Raw genomic sequence first — 24,173 nt, 5'->3', positions numbered from 1 at the left:
ATCCCATTCGATGTTATTTAATGAAAGGCCAGCACCTTTTCGAGAGAAAAACATGCATCTCGTGTAACTCGATATCTGCGTGGTGATTAATTATAAAGCACAGTTCGCTGAGGAAAAAAAAGCTTCGTTAGAGTTTTCTTCATTCATAGAGCACTCAGTACACCCATATTAATCAGATGATGCGTGTAAATAAAAAAAATTCCTACCACCACCTTCGGCTCGCGATCCCGATACAGGAAAAAAATATACAGGAATAAACTGTTTTTATTATTTTAACAGTGCACCTGTACCACGGTCTTTCTGCGGTTTCTCTGCCGTTACTATAGCAACAGCTTCACATTATGAAGTCGAAATTTTCCTTCGGTTTTAGGCGTCATTTAAGTCCAAGACTAAACAGTTTATGTAGATCCCTTCCAACAGATCGGTCCTCGCTTCATTTTTCTCTTCTCCAGTAACCACGTGCGACGTCCAACAAAAAATAAATCCCACTTATCTGTCGTGTTAATTGATTTCTAAATGGTGGCGGTGTTCTATACTCGAGATTAAATTTATTTTCAGTTTTTGCTGACGCAGACGTAATCATCCACGTGGTACTTCGATTCGTTCGTTTTTTTTTGTTTTTTTTTTTGGTGTGGTTTTTTGTATCATTTTCGCGATAATTATGACGGTGTGACCATTAAAAATGCAAGTGTTAGTGTTTTAAGTACCCATTCCTGGCTTAATAATATTACTTGTTCTTGTGTTTTTTTTGGGTAAGTTTAATTTTTATTTATTTTCACTAAATACTCGAGTGTGTTCTAATTTTCGATACTAAATAGGTAACAAAAAATTAGAAAATTGATAAAAAAAATTAAATTGAATAAGTACAAATTTTAATAATTATTTTTCAAATGAAAATTTTGGTATTTTTTCACAAAAACGTCGGTGTTAAATTGATTAAAATTTAATAAGCACTACAGTAAACCGGATTTTAAAAAAGGATTCATTTTTCCCATTTCCCTAATATGTACACAAAAATAACATCCCCCCTCTCTCTCTACATACCGTTTCAATTGTTTCAACAACTGACGTTAGACTAGTTTTCAAACGATTTGCAACGTGTAATCATCAAAAACAGGGTATAAGATTTCAGTTGACAAAGTTTACTATGTGTGGATTCACGTACTACACACAGCACTTTGCATTTTTCCCCGCATCACTGCCCAGCTATATCAACGTCACAAATAGGGGTTCCATATAAACACTGACAAGACCACACAATAGAAATTATCTATTCGCATAGCTATTTCATGTTGAATACACTTCTGTTAGTATGTTCATATTATACATACAATGTATGCTGGATTTCTGGTTCATATTCATAACTCCTTTGCTTTTCACCCTCTTTACATATTTAATGATTATTCGTCGTACCACCGCAGCAGCAAAACGCGAGCCCCCAATTTGCAATATTTAGTCAACCACGTATACCTACCTACCTAGAACCTACTTCGAGTTCTTTCTACGTTATTCATTCGACTTAAAGTTGGTGTTAGTGATATTCGTTTGAATTTCATATTATATAGGACGCTTATTTTTTTCAAGAATAGCGTATGAATGTGTTGAACGTACCTTATACAGGTACACAGTGAGTAGGTAGGTATAGGTATAATATGCATGCAGTACCTATTCAAAAGCTTAAGAGACTTATTTTTTTTTATTTATCGAAAACATCAGTTCTTTCTGAGGTCATTTTTGTCTGAAAGAGGGGGGAAGGAAGAGGAGGATGATACCCTTAGTTTTGACTTACAACACTGTAACTGGGCTTTGTAGACTTGGATTTTATGTAAGTAACAATTAGCCAGTTTAATAAAAGAAAGAAATTAAGCTTAAGGAGCTTATTAGGATTTTTTATCAATTTGTTGACAAAAATACTGTCTCTGTACCGATCAAAAAATTTCTTATTTTCAAAAAAGAGAAAAGATATTTGGCCATGAGAGTCATTCGAAAATTACAAAATACTTTACTTATAATTTTAAAATGTGAAATCCGCCTGCAGCAGATTTTTAAATCTGGATTTGAATTTTGAACTGACAGAAACAGATTTTGAAAATTTGTGCCTAATATGAACAAAAGGACTGTACCTAAACCCGACAAATTCGAGATAAGTAATGACAAATGAGTAATCAATCTCCTTCTGGCTCTTTTTATGGCCATTTTTATAAAACTAGAACATTCACAAATTCACTGAAGGCTCCAGAATAGCCCAAAGCCATCACGAATCGATTAGGGCGATTGAAAATAGAGAATAAACCAATTTTCAGTTTTCTATCTTCATTTGATGCAATTTTGATTTATTTTTGATTTTGGCAGATTTTCGAGAATCTGGATTTTGGCAGATTTAAAATCCACGAGAATCTGCTAGGATAGTATCTTTTGAAAATGGATTTTGGATTTTATTTGACAAGAGAAGACTTCTGATGTTTTGAAAGTTTGTGGTGGGGATCTAAAAAGTGTTTAAAAAAGAGATTCAAAAAACGTCCAAAAACCAGATTTTCGAGAATCCGTGTAAAAAAACAAACCTAAAGAAATTTCACCCTTGAAATTTGGTCTTTGAAAAAGTTCGCCTTGTAAATCTTCTTTACATTGTCGACTTTTCTCACCAACTATAATTTTCATTGGTTTCGTTTTTTGGTGCCATCCACTCGAAGATCTGAAATCTCTCAATAAAAATTATGCCACCCATGCTTACTGAAATTTTCAATAAGATCACAAATGATAGAAACATGTTGAATCAAAAGTTCAGGGACAAAATCGGTAAAATGAGCCTTCTTATTAGTACCATCAAAAATCTATACTTTGATATGTCACATGCTATTTTGCCTGATTTCAAGATTTACCCCCCCCCCCCAACCCCTACCTAAAAAATGTTGTCAACAATGGAATCAGCATCATCCAAAACCTATATAGAAAACGATCAAAATTGCACGATCTGAGCAATTTTTTTCTAATCTGTTTTCACCATTTTACAGAGCATGAAATTTCGAACATTTCCCTCGTTGACAGTACCCATCTAACGTTTTTAGTTTTCGAGATAATTTAATTCAAATTTAATTCAAATTTGGATTCAAAATAGCTCAAAAACTAAAAACCCCAGAGGGGTAATGTAATCGAGGGAAATGTTCAGGATTTAATGCTCTTTAAAATGAGATATTAACCACCCTTCTAGCCTTTTTCGTTCTTGATATATTTGAGAATAATCGAAAAAACGGCAAAAACAACCCATTTAAACTCAAAATTTGGGCCCTTTAATTACAAAATTTTTGCCCCCGCGTATTTTTCCTATATTCTAGAGACGTTAAGCTGTCGATTAAAAAAAAAATCAGCTCTCTAGGTGCCATAGATGGGGCTCAGGACTTCTTTCCGATTTTTCGGGTATTTTTTAATTAATTTTTTTCGTATTTTTGGGGTATTTATTTTTCTTGCAGATTTATAGGATAGATGCTGATAAAATAGGTATCTACCCGTTTCTACAGAATCTGCCTCAAATTAAGTATGGCATTTGAATTTTTTCATAGATTCAAGAAATAGGTACTTTTGGCTGTAAATTTTTCAAAAACGACTCAATACTTCCTTTACAATCTTGACTTTTTTGGTAGAGGAAAACATCTGCTCAGAATTTTTCCAAGTATAGTATGAAAGCACATGACCACCTTGTGACAATATTTCAGGCTGCTAATTTGATTTTTTTCAAAGGATTCATCGGTTCTATATTTTTGAAAGTTTAAGAATTTTTGATAATACTATTAATTGAATCAAAATAAGCGAGATGTACCAGTGAGGAAGTAAGGGTAAAGAATAAAGTTTATACGAATCCGGTTTTAAAAATTATTGATTCCACCCTGTAAATAATTCGATAAAAAATTGAAATGCGGTTTATCGTATTAAAAGGTTACCAAGGTTGTTATATGAATGAATACAAACCAACGATACACTCATCCCCATAGAAAGTACAGCTACGTAATTAAAATGGTGCTATTTTTCAGCAAAAAAGCAACTCCACAACGAATAACTTTTATATATAGGTAGGTAGAGGTACCTTACATATAAAACAACAATATCGTAGGTAGGTTACATAACACACGATACGTAGGTACCATAGAACAGTTTCGAAATCGTTTCCTTTGGTAACCTTTTCTGTACGAACCCGTCAATAAATATTTCACCCTGTTGGAATGGAAACAAAATTGAAAATATCTTTGAAAATTATTTAAACCTTCGGGAAAGAGCGAGAATATACGAGTGTGTTCTTTGAAATTTTCGTTTAGAATGAAAAAATCAAAATACACACCACTGACATTAATTTGATTTGTTTTTCAGCTGCACAAAAAGTGATATAGGTTGAGTATAGTAAGAGTCTTCGAATTCAAACCGTCGAATGAAAAAATGTAAACTTGTACGTAAAATCGCCCACGCTGATTTTCTGGCAATCTAATGTCAACCTAACATCGTTAAAAACTTCATTTAACGATGGAATAGAAAGTGTGAAAAAAAAATGCCAGCTGAAATGATAGACATATCAGCGTCAACCAACGTGCCATTTTTAAACTTTCACTTTTATCTTGAAAATCGATGGCGAAAATACGGACCTTTGAAATTGTGCAGGTAGTTTTTCTCAGCTTGGTATATAGCGATCGTAGAATCGGGTGAGAAATTTCTTTAATTAATTATTACATCGACGAATGCATCGAAATAATCTGGTCATTAAAATTAATCTTGCAAACGACATCATTCGTTTTCCTGTTGGTCGCCGCGTATCCTATATGTATATTCGTTCCTTATGGAAGAAAATCGAAAAAAACCTCATCACGTATTTACACGGGTTTTAAATTATTTATTAAACGCGGTAATCTCCGAAGCAAAACTCAGTTTAGCTGGCGAGGGATCCGTGTTTAAAAATTCATAAGCCAAGTCTGCCGGTCTTCGTTATCTGCTATTCGAATCCTGTTCAATTATTAAACCATTAATTGCGAAACGTTAGAATTGACTAAAAGTTGCAAATCATAGCGTACCCTCCCGAGCCTATAGGTATTTATGGTCATAATTTTCGCTTTTTCATTAATACCTATATCAATCTTTCAACCATATGGGGTAGGAAGTGTAGGTACACAATCAGGAAAAAAATATTGAAAATTTTCCTCCATACACGATACGACGATATAAATTAAGGATTAAGTCATAATTCATAAAACAATAAAAATATCAATAATAAAGCTGCATTTTTAAGTGCAAATTCGATAAATTTTCAACTCTTTTAATCCGTTGCAATAGTCCAAGTTTCAAACCTCGAAAAAGTTTTTTCTCTGTGAAATAGTTCACAACCCTAAGTATAGCCTACACAACGGAACTGATCAATTATAAAACAGAGAAAAAAATGCTAGCAATTTGGTATTTCGAAATCCACTCGATATTTCATTCGTTTATTCAATTATGAAAATTTCTCAAACCAGCGCAACAAAATTATCGCGACTAATCCAATAGCATTAGATTTCTAAAATGGAAACGTGTGTATATACGTTGAAGGAAAACTTTTCAAATACATTATTTAATTTAGCATAAATTTCGCATTTTTCAAAACATCCACCTCCATATCGAAAAAATTCTCACAATCGGAATTTTTCCGATAAAATAATTCCACTAAGATTTTCGCGCCAAGTCTCCACTGGAAGAAAATTTACGCGTCTTTGAAGTTGTTATAGTGGGTGTACTTAAAATAATTTCAAGTTTACTCGGAATAAATACGAACAAGGCGCGAAGCAAGCACGTTATTATAGGCCTACATCTTTCACACGCCGCGTTTGGTCCTAAATTATTAATTTAATCGTATTACACGTAAAGATAAATTATAATCCTATTTTCTATATCGCGTTTCAGCCAACACTAATATAGGTATAAGATGTATTCGTCGCATAAAATTTCATAACACGATTCGCGCAGCTGAAGAAAATATGCGAACCAAATTTACAGGTTTAAAAATCAATTAAAACAGTTCCAGGACTTAAATATCGGTTTTTTGATGTATGAGAAGACCAAAAAAGGGAATCTTTTTAGAACCATAGCTTGGACTTGAAGAGTTTAAGGTTAGCAGGTAAGAGTGGAAAGCAAGTGTTGAAAAGTTGTAGGCTGAGAAGTTCCCGAATTTCCCAGATTATGCCCCCCCTACTTTTAATGGGGGGGATTTGGATCAAAATTTAGGAGCCTTTAGGTATGCTCCAAACATTTTTAGATCCTAAATGTTTAAATATTTTAAATGGTAGCTTTCAATTTTCGTACTTGTTTATGAAAACGTAGATTAGTAGAACTTCCACCAAGAAAGCTCCATTTTGAGAGTTTTCAATGTTAACAGTGTGAAGATGCAAGCCTTCAAAATTCAGCTGCTTGGAAAGAAATCATAAATGCATGAAAATCAAGAGCCTGAGTGAAACTCTCCTGAAAGGCGAGGAAGGAAAAATACGATTTTCTCAACTAAATCATCGAAGGAAGCTGGTAAAAAAAATCAGTGAGATCAGAGCACTCCACTTGAATTTTTGAGTCGAGTTTATAATGAAATAAGCCTGTTACTTTCAACTATAATAAGTATTAATTTTTTTCACTTTCCTTAATTTTTATCTATTTTTTTAAATTTTCCCCCTAAAATTTGGTCACAAAAGTCATAGGTAAGCATTGTTTCAAGTGATTTCAGCTTTTGAATTTCATTGAGTTGGTTTTTCAATTTTTTGAATCTGATTTAATATAGAGAGAAAAATATATACTGGTTTAAAAAAGGGTATTCCCGGATAAGATAGGTGAAATGCCCCTGTCCTCGGAATTTTGATTTTTTAATTGAACATTGTTGGGTACCTCTGAAAAAAATTATAGACCCAGTTTGACAAGACACAATGAAAAATTGTCTAAAAACGAAAAACCAGTTAACATACAACCACGAGACAGTCGAATATTTTTTTATATCTTGTGATAGTAGCCAACATAGGTTAGAGAGGGAGAGGGGGTGTATAATGGTATTCTCCACAAAAACCATGGGTCAACCTTGATTAAGGAAGTTACAGGACTTAGGTAACGCTGAAATAAACCATTTTTTGTGAAAAACTCAATTTTGGGACACTGTACCCCCCAAATGGGGCCCTTGAAAGGGTCCAACTGTAAATCCAACTTCATATTCGTGTTCAGGGGGTTCGATTTATATGAAAACGACACCCATATTGCCAACATTTTTCAGACCCAAAATTGGATGGGGACGTGCCCATGGGCCCAAAATGAGCTTTTAGAGGAATTGTTGCACTTTCTAAAGTTTTTCAAGGTTCACGTGAAAAGCTTCAGAACTTCACTACGAGTATTTTTGAAATTGGCGGTGCTATTATGACACAAAAAGCACATTTTGAAGAGTTTTTTGAGTTTTTGAAGATGACCCACCTGGAGAAAAAATTTGAAAAAATTTCCAAAAATAGTACTTACCTGAACATATTTTCAGAAGAAAAAAAATTTTGGGCTCAAGAATAAGGTTCAGAGATATGGCGGTTTCAAATTTTCTTTTATCAATATCTCCCCCGCGGGGGCCGAAAAAGGTCGAAAAAATTCATGTGGATAGACCCATGCTTCCTGTACATATTTTGGGTAAAATCAATATTTTTATTCAAAACTTGTTGAAGTGCGATTTTTTTCCGAAAAGTGTTTTTTCGTCATTGTGGACAAGGGGGGGTGGGGTGGTGGAAAATTTTTGGGTCTACAATTTTTTTTAGAGGTACCTACCCAACGATGTTCAATTAAAAAATCGAAAATCCGAGGACAGGGGCATTTCACCTATCTTATCCGGGAATACCCTTTCAGTTCTACTTTGTCGGATAATTTTAGGTACCTACGGTATTACGTTAGGGTGGATCGCGAAAAAAGAAGTCAGCGGATTTACCAAATTCAGCAGAGACCTTAATTTTGAGCTGAAAGTTACTCAGAAAAAAATTTAGCTCCGAAAGTATCCCTGAAAGGGGAAAATGGGCCCTCAAAGAGAGGGAATTTTCGAAAAAGATCGTACTATTTTCGCTCCTGTCACTGCCCAACCTGTTTTGAGAAAAATGGCCCAGTTTCAAATGAAAATATTTGAGATCCTGTATCGATCTACGCTATTGCCGTCGAAATCCAAGACTATTTGTAAAGTTCTGCTGAGCTGTTGAAAATTTGTAAATCGCTTATTTTTGAATAAATTCGTGTTTTGAAAATTTTTTATCCTCAGGGCTCAGATATTTCAAATTAATTGTCCCAAAAAATTGAAAGATATTATTCCTAAAACTGGCAGAACGTTCCCTCTTTGAGGGGCAATTTCTTCCTTCCAGAGGTACCTCCGGAGCTAAAAATGTTTCTGAGTAGATAACTTTCAACTCAAAATAACCGCTGATTTTGCTCAAAATTCTTTAACTTTTTTTTATGCGATCCACCCTTTTTCTTCAAAGTCATCTTTAACCTTGAAAAATTATAGCCACGTTGAAAAATATGTACCTATCTAATTGTACAATGGCTTCAGAAAGTCTTCTCTTGAAAATGCACATCCGTTGCGAACTGATCACGAATTTTTTATGTTCTTTTCGTAATGCTTTCCAAGCTGTCCAGAATTTATTGAAAATCTTCTCATGTTTCGTGTTTTTTTTTCAAGTTTAGAAAAAAAAACGGCTAGCTAAATGACAATACGACAACATTTCTGATACTTATATTTTTCTATTCTCCATCTTTTATCTCAACATTTGAAAAATGAAACAAATCGGTAACTTTATTCTACGGCAAACGTCGTGTCATAAATTCACATCAATTTTTTTACGATTTGGCAGCACCTTTTACGCTTCTAAAACTTCGACAAAGTTCTCTGACACAAGTTGGAAATATCAAAAACAAAATCGACCAAGCGAATGGTTGAAAAGTGCATTGCATTTCAAACGATATAGGATCGCAACACTTACAGCGTGAATTTTTACACAAACGTGAAAACTGCAGGAGAAAACACTTACTCGTGCTTTGACTCATGTTATGTATACTTGAACTCGTTAACCTGACGAGTATCTACAGAGTGTTGAAGTTGAACTACAGCATCGATTTCAGAAACAAGCGGGGTCGTCTTTGTTTCACATTATTTTCTTAATCCTTTTTGATATCCTATACCTATATCTACTCATCATACGGAAAAATGCCGGCAACCAATTACCTACGCACAGATATAAGAATGGGAAAATAGCAGCGTTTAATTACGATAACCTACGACTGCGAAAAACCCCCCTTCTTTGACTTTGAGGTCTAACTTGTCAAGAAAATAATTCAAAGTTATCGCTGAAAGGTACGGTAGAGGTACCTTTTCGTTAGCATCAACAAATTCATTAGCTGATCGAGTAGCCAACGGGCCGAATACACTGGTTCCACGTCTATGAATTTTCCACACAAAATTTAATTCCACGTCGTAGAATTTTAGTCGTAACTCGTCAAGGGGTGCCTTTAAATTTGATTATAATTCAATTTACAAAATGAATCTTACGACAGACGTAGAGATATACGTGCTTTTGAAAAAATTCATTCTGTCGAGAGTAGGTAGTCAACCGTGTGCGAGTGCGTTTCTTTTTGTAAAAATTTCAACTTCGAGTTCAAACATACCATACGAGAACAGTAATTTTATAAAATGAGAAAATTTCACATTTATTCGTATAGGTATCTGGTATGTCTACTTTGAAAAGTATTCGTACCTACGTTACCTATTTAAAATCAGTTTAACTTTGAAAGCGAATCTTCGACTTTTCACAGGTGCACTTCGAATGGGAATTTAACTTCGTCTAGTCATACATTTGAAAGTTGTTTCGATGAAAGAAAAATATTTCAAATCGTTCTACTTATTTTTTCGTATAGGTATGGGTACTTCTACTTCATCAGTTCCACCAGTGTAATTTTTTAAATAGCTTTTGCACCAAAGCTTTGGATGATTTTTCATATATAAGCAAAACCAAAGTGCTTATCTTTCCGTCTTGCTACTTTTAAATTATAAACGTATTGATAAGAATGAATTTTATCACGTTTTTACGCTACGAATGAAATGACTAATTTCATCATTTTGAGTTCTTGTACTGAAAAAAGTCGTGAAAATATCGAAAAAAACACGTTGAATTTATTCCCGAGAATGTACACCCATATTTTGAAAATTGTTATCGAGTATCAGAATAGTTGCAAAAAAAAAAAAATTAGAAACCAGTGTTTCCAAAACTGTTTTTATTGAAATAATTTTTTTTAGAATGAACAGAATAGATGGGTCCTTCTCCACCATCCATTAAAAATGTACATGACACATACGTAAATATTGAGTGGGCTCAATGCTTTAAGTAGCCTGACTAACTATTTCTTTTTTCCCCCAAACTCTCAGTCAAACTATGATTCAAATCTTGGTTAAAAAACCCCTTGAAATGAGAAAATACCTGATTGAATGAAATGTCACAATTAAATTTTAAGAGTTGGATAAAAATGTCGAAGGAAGTTTAATTTATTATAATAACTACGTGATTACAAAGCCCCTCCCCCTGAATTGACCTCGAGTACATGCTTAAGTCAAGAAGCTCCTTAAAAATTGAAGATTTCCCGGAGCTGGGTCCCGGGTGAATCGGCCCTTGGTTAAAATTTTGAAATTACAAGGTAAAAATTGGTCCTCACTTGAACATTTCTTTAAAAAATTCTTACCTTTCAATTTTACTCTCACAGTTTTTCAATGATCCAAAAACTTATTTTTTGTTCAAAATTCCTTCTTTTGGTAATTTTTAATAGATTTTTTTTTTAAATTTTTCAAGTTTTCAAAATTGCAATAATTATTCTTTCAAAGGTACAGAAACCAAAATCTGTAAGTACCTCAGACATGCAAATCAATGCAATGACAAAAAAAACGTGTTTTTCATCTAATTTTAATTTTTTTGGACCATGATTCAGGCCTTTTTTGACCCAAAAAAAATGTATGCTGTATCTATAAGGGTGTAAAAATTGTGGGAAGAAAATTAATGTTGGCTGTAAGTATCTAATCCCTCGACTTTTCTAGTAATTTTTTGAAATTTTCAACACTCAGAAAATAAAAAAATTGATCCTACTTTGGAATCCATTATTATGGATGAAAAGGACTTTTGAAAATGCCTAGTTGAAAATTTCTCCATTCAAAATGTGTATAGGTATACCAATATTCTATACCATTCTAGGTTCATTCTCGGTATAATTCATTTGATCAAATTCGTTTTTTTTTCTTTGAATTTTTTTAAACATTCGCCGAAATAAATGAAAAAATATTCGTGTTGAGAATACTGTATACTTTTCACCAAAAAAAAAAGATTCCTCCAGATCTCATTCTCAACTTCAAAGGACACTCTTTAGAATTCAAAACCACTTCTAAATTTCTTGGCTTAACTTTTGATAGAAAACAAATTGGATTCCTCATTTCCTCAAAGTAAAATCAGATCTCATGAAACGCCTAAATCTGTTGAAAATAATCAAAAATACTAGGTAAGTATAATCCATTTCGCAAAGTCCTACTTCACTTGTATAAATCTCTAATTCGCAGTAAAATTGAGTATGGAAGACCATGTTTTGTAAATACCTATCTCAAATAAAACTTCTAATATCCTAAAAACAATTCAAAATTCAGCCCTAAAGATCCGTATAGGCGCCCTCTATTCCTCTCCAATAGATAGCATTTATTGCGAAGCAGCAGAATTACCCCCAGATTTTAGAAGAACTCTCATAACAAACAAATTCATCTCAAATGCATCCAACAACCCTTTCCATCCACTTCAAAACTCAACTAACCCACTCAACCCCCAACATTTTGATCATATAGAAGGACCCATTTCTAATTTCATCACAATGTTGAATGATCTTCAAATCAATCCTAAAACACTCATCCAAAAACCAATATTATATCCCCCTTGGCTCCTCAGGCCTCCTCAAGGTTCAAGTCAATACACAACTTATTAACTACTCAAAAAATAGCCACTCTCCACTAGTAATAGAACAAAACTATCTTGAACTCTTTATCAGAATACAAAAAATTCAATCTCTGCTTTACAGATGGATCAAAAATACCAACACTTCATTCAGGGTATACCTACTCTATTATGATAAAATTTCAAATTTTAAAATCCATAACTGCTCTTAGTGCTCTTCAATCTACATTGCCGAACTCACAGCTATTTTCCACTGCCTCTGTGATATATTCACTTATGAATCAGAAAATAAGTCTTTCTTAATTCAGAGTGATTCCCTCAGCTCACTAACTGCTATCCAAAATTTATTTTCTGACCACCCCCTAATTCAAAATGTTCATAAAACTCTATTTGATTTACAAAATTCAAACTTCTCCATCCAGTTTATGTACCTATGTACCCAGCCATGTTGGAATTACAGGAAACAAAATTGTAGATGAAAATGCAAAATCCGCCACTACTCTTTCTCCTCTCACATTTATCACTGCTGGCGACCTTAACTCTATCTTCACCCAAAACACACTTAAGAAATGGAAAAACTTTTAGTCCCTCCAAACATCAAACAAGCTCTTTCACCACAAAAAAAACTATCTCAACTAAATAGACTTGAAGAAATCATTATAACCAGATTGAGAATTGGTCACACAAAAATCACCCACAATCACCTCTATGAAAAGGCCCCAAAACCCACATGCCAGTTCTGCCTGTCAGAACTTATTTATATCTGTCCAACACTTACATACTATTTCACTGTCCCCCCTTACATCAGCACAGCCTATCCCTACAAATAGATGAAAGATCCCTTATTCATACCAGACGATCACCCTTTCGAAATTAAAAAATTCTTAGACCTAATTAAAAAACTTGATCTTACTAACTCGATTTAAATCTCACACGACGGGTGTAATAATCAAGTAATTACAAACACCAAAAAAAAAAAAATATTGAAATGATTGCAAAAAAAATATAAATAAATAAAGTAATAATCGGAGTAATTTAATAGGTATGCTTAAACAAAAATCTGGAGTTGGGTTTCTTTCTAAAACATCAGCGATAACAAAAAAAATATCATTCATAAATGTAAACACGAAAAACACCCTGATGCGATTGTTCTTTTATTAAAAACTAGTAAAAGATTTCACTCGCCATAGTCACCTGTCAATTAATAAGGTTTTACGGCCGTATAAATCAAAATTGAAGTGTCTATTTCATGGTGTTTGCTTTCGGGAATACGTTTTCTTCGGGTGAAAAAGGCACCGAGACGTGGAAATTTATGTACTTTTTGAATGCTATACAAACTTTTGTAGTTTTAGTATGAAAACACGTACAAATAAGTGAATATCCGAGCTCGATTTATGGTCCTTTATTGTTATATCGATAATAAACGAGTGTAAAAGTTATATAACATGAAAAACGGCCTATCAAAAATCTTTCACGCTTCCGTACCGAACAAATCACTATATTCTAGAATAAATTAGCGCTGTCAAAGATAATCCCATGTTTATCGGGTACATTTTCAATATCTGCGTGAGTTTTAATAGATAGATACATATTGAAATAGTGATTTACCTAGATTATTTCCCCATACAATTTAAAAGGACGTATACAATTGTACTAACCACTATTCTCCTAGCGAAATAATATTCTAGCGCGAGAAAAAAATAAACTGCAGTGACTCGCTAGGTAGGGTGGATAAAAACAGCTAAATAAATCAAAAAGCAATTTTTCTCAGTCTGAGAATTTTTATAGAGTAGATAGGTAATTTTGAAGGTCTCGAATCAACATCGCCATCATGTAGCTATAACATAACACGAAGAACCTATATAGTATATGAAATAGGTACCTACATTTATCGTCGAAAGGAACACCTTGAAAATGATATTTTGTATTTATAAAAGCTCTAGAGTATACCTTTATACAACTTCCTTGTAAAAGTTTATATCTACGTTCAAATTGGTGACTGACATTAAAAACGAATCGAACCAAGAGAAGGACACAAGTTAAAGGATGACTATACAGTGTCAACAAGAACGTTACGAAATTCGAATCACATATGGTGCACGATAAATTAAAAAGCACCTATATAGGTATATGAAAAAAATCAATTTCAAATAAGAATCTAAACATATACGAATGGAGTATTACATTTTTATTATTAGCTATATCTAGGCCTAAAATTTATTCCCTGACTTTACAAAGACCCTTTTTTATATGTACCTGTAAGTAGGTACATCTACCTATTTATAGTACGTTTTCGTTTACATTTTTCTAATTAAGTATTTTATACGTAGGTATAGAAATCGGATGCCTGAAACAACTTAGTTACGAGGGATTAATGTAAAACCACACTATTTTTGGAATAGTCCCACCCAACTTTCATGAATTTTCTCAACTTTTAACGATACTTTTTCCAATTTAAAAACGAAATTTTTTACTCTATCGGTAAATTGAATATTTTTGGGGAAAACTTATTTTACTCGTGCATTATTTTTGCAAAACGAATTAAACGAATCGATTAAATGAACGACGAATTTTAGCGCGAATGCAAGATTATTATGAAAATTAATTTTCTTCGCCAATTAAAATATTTTATTCAAAAAATTCTAATGGACATTCAAAGCAATCAGATTGCATAATTATGAAATGAAAAACAAATGGGTGCGGTGAAAGGAGGAGAGACAAATTAAAAAATGTTTAAAAAATGAGCAGGCATTTTACTTCAGTTGTGAAAAATTGAGTATGCTGCTTGGTAGGTAGAGGTACATTATATTTTAATCTAAATATTTTGGAAAAACTTCATTTTTTGACATTTTTTCGATTAAAAAAAATTCGAAGCTTGAAAAATCCAAGTAATTAATTCTATAGAATAAAAAACAAAACATTCTTAATTTTCTTCAATTGACTTTCACAAATTTAATATGTGAAACATTTGTACTTAACGAACCTCGCTGCCAGTGTAATTTTTAAAACCATGTATATTGTATGGCCTTTAATGTACTTAGATCATCCTAAAAAACAGTCTGCAGATCTCGACCAAAATTCCGTAGAGACCTTCATTTTGAGTTGAATGTTACTCAGGAAAAATTTTAGATCAGCAGGTGCCCCTGAAAGGGAGATATGAACCCTCAAAGAGGATGCATTTTCGAAAAAATTGTTGTTTTCTCGCTTTAGCCATGACACACCTCCGTTATGTGGAAAATGGCCCAGTCCCAATTGAAAGTATCTAAGATTCTGCGACGACCTATGCTATTGTGGTCAAAATCCGATGGTTCTTCTGAGCGATTGAAAATTTTCCAATCGCTTAATTTTGGATAAATTCGTGTTTTGAAATTTCATTCTAATAAGTAACATTCAACTCGAAATGAAAGTCTCTGCTGAATATTTGTCAAAATTCGTCGACTTCTTTTTCGTTATTCACCCTAATAACCCTGTTTGTCTATCTGAAGTTTAACGAAAGCATATTCATATTTCATTTCATTGATTCGATTTCCTTTTTTCCTAACTAAAAAAAAACAGAAAAAAAGTCGTGTCATGTTTTTTAAAATGTTTGAAAAAATAATTGAAATATCAATAACAAAAAATAATCGAAAGCTCGTTAAAAATGATTATTTAACAATTGAGCATACAGTTACTCGTATTTCAAACGAATTTTCATCCCATTAGACGAATTTTTCAGCGCAGCTAACATCCGCGGGGAAGAGAGACTAAAAATCCATTTACAAGCTCTACATATACCGAGTAGATACTGCCGAAATGGGATGGTTTCACTTTTATGCTTCATACCAAAGTCAAAGAGGAAGAAAGCCCTATAAAAAATTTTCAGGCGCTCTTATTAAAAATTTTACTACCGTTAAAAATTTTTTTTCTCGAAAATTTCACAACCACCAAGTTAAAATACTCATAATTTTGGTGAAATAATAACAGAAAAAAAATTAAACACAATACGGGCAAAGTACAGCATAGCATGTACATCACAAGCTGAAGCAGTTTTAAAAACAAAATCCAAGTAAAGCTCAGCACCATTTTAGAAAATTGCTCGTAAAAGCGATATTTAAAAAAATGCAAAAATAAATGTCATAAAATATGCTCTCGCTCGTAAGAATACTCGAATCAAATGTAAATTATATACCCTCGAAGGGAAATATTAAAATTTATATCCACTGGTCAACGTATAATGTTGGCGCTCTCTAGATACTCGTATAGTCTACGTACCACATTACAAAACCACAAGGCAAATGGCAATGGGCAAAAGGAAGAAATTCGACGGAAATAAACTTCAACACTTAGTTACAAATGAAAAAAGAGAAAAAACCAACTTCTGTCTTTAATACGAGCACGAGAGGAGCTGGCATGGCGGTGAGAAAACACGAGTAAACTTTTACTATCATTACTCAAGTCTTGAAGTTGAAAGTAAAAAACAACAAAAGCTGCTACATGTGTCAATCGGCAGAAAAAAAGACCATTCGGCACAATATTCGTTCACAGAGTCTACAATAATTCATCTGCTTCAAAGTGAAAATTTTTCATCAACAAAGAAAGAAAGAAAATGGTAAAATGCAATCGAAGCCACATCCTATTTACAATTAACATCGCTACCCTGAAATTAATTCCACGTACGTCTAAATTATTTATTAATTTTGCTGACTCTGATAAAAGCGCTGAAAACGTTCTCCCGAGGCTTTCTTCAAAATGACCGCTAAAATTGCAAGCGTTGACATGAAATTTTTACGCCATTATAATCGCATTTTACGACCCTCTTGTTAATCCGCCTCCTTTTTCATGAACCGAAAACTTATTAAAATATAAGTAATTTACACAGAAAAGAACGAGACACTCTTCAACGCGAAATTGCGCGCATTAATTAAAACAAAATCTAGCAATTGTTAAAAATCCTCTTTGTGGGAAAACATGTTTATAAATATACGTACAAGTCGAGCAGTGGCATTAGTGCATCTAACTAACATAAGAGATAGAGAGGAGGTGATTATCCCATATAGTTCCCTTCACTCTTGAATCGAAATGTAAGTAGGTATAGGTGCCTAACTAAAATAACAGACATTGTTTGTCTTTCAGACGTGATCTTTGTGGAACGTGGAACCGTATTTTGATAATTTTGAGAAAAAAACCCATCTCATATAACGTTTGCTGAAATTTTGTCTGGACTAACTACATCCTATCTCCACTCCTTCGAGAAAATTTCGACTTCTTCATCTTCACCATTAAGGAAGGATATCCTCAGAATTATTCGTGGTTACGCCCAGAAGAAAGCTTTATCGATAAGTAATAAGCATGCATGAAAATATCTTCAGTGAGCAAGTAGGTATTACTCGTAGGTGCTATAGCCGGTTTACATTCCAAATTTTTGGGAATCGGAACATGTAAAATAGATATTTGCATCCGATAACTACAAGAAAGAAAGTGTAAATAAGTTACATATTTCCGAGTAAAAGAACAGATTGTGGTAGAAATTATGAACTCTTGAGGTCATCAAAAAGTAAGTTTGAAAATAAAAGAGAGAAAACAGAGTTTGAATTTCCAAAGAGCTTATTTATTAGAACGGTGAAGAAAAATTTGGTACATACAGATACGACAAAATTGTAGATTGAGCGTAGTAGCGAGGATGCTAGTCCATTTTTCTTCATTAATAAATTAACCCCCTGTACAAACATTTACTCTTCTAGTTCATTGCACCCTTTGAAAAAAGGATTGCCATTATTATTTCACAATGGGAAGCTGAAATAAATATTCTTGTCTACTTCAACTTGGATACTTTTGTTTACTTGGTTGTATGTATGTTGTTTTTTGTAGAAAAGGTCGCATAAGCATTTCTGCGCATCAGCGAAATTAAAGGAGCTACATTAGCACGGTGTCTACGAGATTATAAAAACGGAGATTTGCAATTTTTTCTACGCTTTTTTTCAATGTGAAATGTCTATGCTATGGAAAAGTTGATTTGAAAAAAATTCATTACCAACCTAACGTGGGAAGGGACAGAAGTGATAATCGCCGATCAGAACGAAACTTCTTCTACGAGTTGTACATACATGGAAGATCAACTTGCAGCTGATATTTCGTTTATCTGCGAAAAGCCTAATTTAGAAATTGAAGGGACAGGGGTATACGGATTTTCGTAAATACAATTTTTGACCATGGATTCCGGAATAATTTTTCAAGACGATCAAAAAAGGTTCTCTGACAAAATTGCCTATCTCTAAAACTGAAGGAGCTACGGGCAACTATACTTCGCGAATACATATTATACATAGAATAAATTTTTTCCAAGTTTTTCAAAAATTTTCAAAAGTTGAATTTTTGTCAATTTTGATGGTAAATTCTTCTGTAACTTTTCAAGACGAGCAAAAAATGTTATTTCGTGAAATTGTCCAACTTTGAAATTGAAGGAGCCAGAAGCAAAAGTTATTAATTGTTTTATAAAAATTCGTGCGGAGTCTTCAGTTTTAGAGATGGGCAATTTTGTCAGAGAACTTTTTTTGTTCGTCTTGAAAAATTATTCCAGAATCCATGGTCAAAAATTGGAGTTACGAAAATCCGTATACCCCTGCCCCTTCAATTTCTAAATTAGGCTTTTCGCAGATAAACGAAATATCAGCTGCAAGTTGATCTTCCATGTATGTACAACTCGTAGAAGAAGTTTCGTTCTGATCGGCGATTATCACTTCTGTCTGTAAGTAGTTTATATCGAGGCCCTATAACTTTGTATCGGACCATGAAAGTAATACATTACTACCTGCATACGAATCCATTTAGACAGCAAATTTCTGACGATTTTTGAAAAAAATTCGATCTAAAATTCTGAAAATCAAATTTCCAACTGCACAAATCGATTTTTTCGATTTGTGACAAATTTTTGAGAATCTAAAATTCAGCATTTTTGAGAATTTAAAATTCGGCATTTTTGATGATTCAAGTATGTTTTTAAAAAAAGCTGATATGGAGGGTGAATTTTTTAAATTTGCACGAATTTAATGAACACATCTTTTTTAAGACTATCCTTCTTCGCTAATTCGAATTTCATCATTTCGAGCCATTTTAGAGGTTCCGGCGCAATTTTTCATTTTCCCAGGATTTTTGAATTTCTTCAGAAATGGACAGGGACACCCCGAGCGTGCTTACATTTATTTTTTGAATTTTTTCTCTTAAAAATAGTATGCTGAATAAAATGTACTAGAGGTGTCTCCCTGGAAATCTGCCAAAATGTAGATAAACTCATGAAACAGTTCGAGAATAAGCCATAATTTGATTTTTAACTGCTTTGATATTCTAGAAAAGTTTCAAAATTTTGGAGAAATCGAAAATTGCGCTGGAAGCTACAGACAGGTACTCCGAAACGGTGAAATTTGGGTCGAAAAAATTGGTGATAAGTTTTCAGAACTACGAGTAATTTTTGTTTTTTTTCACTACCTAGACGAACATATTCTTTTAAAGCGTAAATTGCCAAAAATGGTCACTTTTAAAGTTTCGAAAATTTTCCAAAAATTAAAAAATCAATGTGTACATACATATATTTTCCAAAAACCATGGTCTTATTCAAATCGGAGCTGGATTCTTTGAGAGATTCCCTCATTAGTGAATTTATTTTCGAATGAAATGAAACTAGATCAGGACGATGAGGATACATGACTACACCATGCAATCATGCATAGTACACATTATCAAGTTTTAGTTCTTTACCTATTCATTGTAGGCAACCATGAATACACTAAAACACGATTAATTGCATTTTTCAACAATTCGGGCCACAATTTCATGCCTGAAGATTTATGGTACCTAGGTACTTATGCTTGTATGTACATTTTTTGCATACCTACTGGGCTACTGCTTAGTCAGATTTTTATACCACTTTCAAAAATGAAGATTGAACCACTTTGTGTGGTTGAAATATCAGATTAATACTGAGAAATTCTTTGATATTAATCACCTATATATGTATGGTAGATAATATCTTCAAGTTGCTCAAATTTCAAAAATTTTTGCCCAAAAACGATCCTTGGGCATCGAAATGTTCCTAAAAAAATTCGTGAAATGGGGTATGCGGAGGAGACCACCTCACAAGATACATAATGTTGTAGAAACGTCAATGAATTGGATTGGTGTATGTACAATATATATAAAAAAAAAATTAAAAAACAATTACACATGTTCTTAATACTGAAGAAAAGTCGGAAATATTTTTGAAAAAAATAAGATTAAAAATCATGAAAATACTTTCAAAAAATGAAATGAAATAAGTAATGCGAATACCTAATCGGGAACTCGACCATTTAAAGAAATGAAGAAATAAATTCTTTCAATAATAAATTAATGACTAATGATATTATAATTTATAGTGATTAAAATAAGAAAAAAATCACAAAAACTTGGAAAATATTTTCAGAAAAACTATTTTTTTTAATTTTAGAAAAAAAAAAGATGATCATAATTTGACTATAAATACTCAAAATTATAGTTTTTCTGGATTCCAATAATTTTTGTGCATTTAATATGACTTTTACTGGAATTTAAAAATAAATATGTAGCTTACTTTCAACTTCATGTGATTTTTGAAATTGTTTTTCATGTTTTTTGCGTGAGTGTAATGTATTTACCTATTTGTTTTTTTTAAAGCGGTTACTTTTTCATAGTTTTAAAAAGAATTTTGAAACTTTGAAACCCATCTGATGCTTTAAAATTAATTAGAAGCTGCAAATCAGTAGGTATTCACAAATGACCAGATTTTTAAATAAAGATTTCATAAGTTTCCCTTATTCCTTTTCTTTTCCATCAACTTTTAAAAAAAAAAACGACAATTAGAATTACTTATCAAAGAATATTGTACGAGATTCAAAATCAAAACTTATGCTTTCACAAATGTCACGTCGCGTCGTCGTCGGGCTAAAGATATGGAACCAACGTCGAGTACCCAGCTAACTACCCTAAAGTAGATAAGTGTATCGTAGTTTTCACGTTAATTTTAAATAAAACTTGTGTCATAATTTTTACGCTATACACATATTCTAAGGAGTAGGTAAGTGAAGCAAGTATATAATATACAATTACATTATGTAAATCACTGCAGCTGGTGTTATCTTGTTTCACCATATGGGTATGATACCTAGCTGTAGCTTTTACACGACGATGGCACACACTACCTACACAATGTTATTTGATCACTCGTGTAGTAAACTTTATCATTTTCATGACAGCGTCTCATCTTCCATATGAAATTTACAACCAAAATCCAAAAAAGCAATTACACCGATTAAACGCTATACTTTGATTCGTACCATATAATATGTATGTACTTAGTCCAAGAAAATTGCACATAAAAAATGTACGCATGCAGAACGTTCCCTTTGTCACTGTGCTTTATATTCCTATAGGTAGAGGTAGGTACCTATATGTAAGTAAGTTACTTGTGCTTTAGTTTTTCTATTATATTCATACAATGTTTGAGTTACCTGAAGAATATTTATAAGGAGCGTTTTGTCGAATGACATGTTATGTAATATGTAGTACTAAAAAGGAGATAGAACGCGAACAGAATATAAAAAAGTTGCAAAAGCCTTAGGTGATTTAATTATATCGGGGTAACATTTTCTGAGAACATGTTGTTTGTAATTACACCACTGATGGTACATGCTACGTTTATGCGAATTTACTACAATGTTGTGCCATCGCCGACAGAATAAAAAAGATAAAAAGACATAATAACAAAATGGTATTAACAAATGTTTACTTAGCTAACATGACATTTATTTTTAATTTTAAAAAATGAGTCAAGACTGTCTTCACGTTTTATACATAAAAGTTTGAAATATTCCGCTAAATAATTTACCGTTGGCGTGAAAAAAGCCGAACTTTTCCATGCGAAGTACTTACTTTAATACAACCGTCATCCTATAACGTTGCCATTTTAAAAGAAATTCTCAAAATGTCGTCCAAGTAGGTATTGATGATATTTCTAAGTAGGTAAGTGAATGTACGACGAATGGAAAAACAATAGACACGACGCTTTGTTTGAGTTTATTAGATTACATGCGCGTTATCAATAATTGAACTTGTTTTATCTGCAATTAATTTTAATAACGATGTAGTAAGCTGCCAGTATATAAGAAGAAAATTTCCAAATATATAATAATTAAAATTTTCTACCAAAAACGCCGCCTATAATATCGTTAAATTTCCCGGCTCGCTTTTCTTCTGGATAAATTCCAAATTTTACCGAAAAAAAATAAAATAATAAAAGCAAAAACAATCTGGAAAGCATCCAATAAATGCTTATTAACTTTACGCTCCAAACTACAGTAAGTCAAATTCGCTTTAAATGAGATAGCGAATATGACACTTATATTAATAATTTGTTTCGCGTACTTCCTTCCTAAAGGAATTCGAGTTAAAAGCTCGTAATAATTGAAATATTTTTAATCCGTTTCCACTTTACAAATTTATTTCGCGCCTTAAAAACTTCTAGCTGAAGTGAAAATGAAACCAAGAAATGGCATAACTTTGAAATTAGCTATTCCCAGAAATTATTCTTAACCGTTATGAAATTTCTTGACGCTATTTTGTTTCGAATTGAATTTTTCAACCGAAAACATAAGTAGGTACCTAAGCCTTTGAGATAATTAACAAAAACACTTTAAAGATGATTACGCTATCAATTAATGAAGTAAGTAGGTAAGTAGATACCTTCGTTGAAGATGAACTTTTATTAGGTACCTATTTTCTAATTTTTTTTTTTTGAAATAGAAGCAGAATGCTTAAGAGGTATACATGCGGTTTTCATTTTATATAATTATTAGGTAGGTAGTAGGTAGGTACTTTGTTTTCGATTGTTGGTTTTTTAAATGAAAGTGAATTATTTAATCGCATCAAATTCATCTTTATTAGAGGGACGGTCACTTTCTGAGGTCTACGAAGAGCTACACCCATAAACTTGCCAAAACCTTCACCACGTACCCTGCAATTTTATTTCTCTCCATTTTTATGTGAAATCCTTGGTCGTTCTGAATTATACATTTTTTTATGATGAGAAAAACAAGAGAGGATGAAATTTTTCATCATAATGATCCAATGTGAATCGAACTTTCCAACTTTTGTTGAATTTTTCTCAAAAATAAAGCTTTGTAAGAAAATTAACCACGTTTCAAACGAGTCATGTTTTATAATTTTATTATTTCTCTCAATTTTTTTTTTTCAAATAGGTATTGCCTATATTGGTCTTTTGTAATTTCAATATTTTTTACCACAATAATTTTTTGAGAAAAATAACAACTCTATGAAACAAAGCTTCAAAGGCTGATTTCCCCATAAACGCCTCACTTTCATTAGAGTAGCTCACATCTGTGGAGTTCGCCTTTGGTCATTAATTTTCTTGCAAGGCGATTTTAGCTGGGTCATTCCTCGCTTCATTCGGACCACCCCCTCGCCACATTTAGATAACGCACCTTTGGGGCTTAAGGATATTATGAAGATCGAATGGGTTTAATCCTGAAAACTACAAATGGTACACTTTTTGAGCGTTTGCCAGTTTGTAAGTCAATTTAGAAGAGCTTCTTGATGATGTGGCAAAAATCAGTGTTTCCATTTTTTTGAGCACCAAAAGTTGGCTGAAAAAGTTGAAAAATGATATCTCCATGACGTTCATGCTCAAAAATTGTAAAAAATTATCCCAAGCACAACTTTTTATGTATTTTGAGAAATATAGTTTGCGCCATTCGTCATCTCTCATCGAGATCTAACCACACGAAAAATATTTTTAAAAACGCCGACATCGAGTGCAAAAAGCACAACGATTTGACATGAAATGACCCTTCATTGATTCTCTAAAAAGAATAGATTTGATAGTTAGAAGGGAGTTTGGTATAATTGGAGGAATTTCTACTAAGAGAAGATTCTTTCCGTATTAATACCATATTGACTGAAAAAAAATCGGACAAATGATTTTTCTACTTAGCCTATTGACAAAAAAATCAGCCCCAATTTTCCCAACTAAGAATTGCTCCTCAAGATTACCCGCTCTTTTATCCAGTCTCTAACTCTGACGCTCACAAAAAATTGCAGAAAATTTGATGAATTTCATAATTTTTGCAATGAAAAGAGCTATTTATGAATGAATTTTAAAATTAGGAAAGTAGGTATAAAAAATAAATACCTGTA

The 24,173-nt window shown here is 32.7% G+C and overlaps 1 protein-coding gene across 6 annotated transcripts in view; it reads left to right on the top strand.

The window, feature by feature from the left end:
- Positions 1 to 282: 282 nt before the first annotated feature.
- Positions 283 to 24,173, top strand: part of LOC135842100 (potassium voltage-gated channel protein Shaw-like) — a 137,208-nt gene continuing 113,317 nt past the window's right edge. For 4 of the 6 annotated variants that reach the window (XM_065359446.1, XM_065359447.1, XM_065359449.1 and 1 more), the window contains exon 1: positions 283 to 752. The gene's annotated coding sequence lies outside the window, so the exon portion shown is untranslated. The remainder of the gene's footprint in view (positions 753 to 24,173) is intronic. The other 2 variants (XM_065359450.1, XM_065359448.1) reach the window with 1 other exon arrangement.

The sequence above is a fragment of the Planococcus citri genome, chromosome 3 (genome assembly GCF_950023065.1).
Source record: "Planococcus citri chromosome 3, ihPlaCitr1.1, whole genome shotgun sequence".
NCBI lineage: Eukaryota > Metazoa > Arthropoda > Insecta > Hemiptera > Pseudococcidae > Planococcus > Planococcus citri.
Note: the sequence above shows the minus strand (reverse complement) of the source record. Positions and strands in the feature narration are given on the sequence as shown.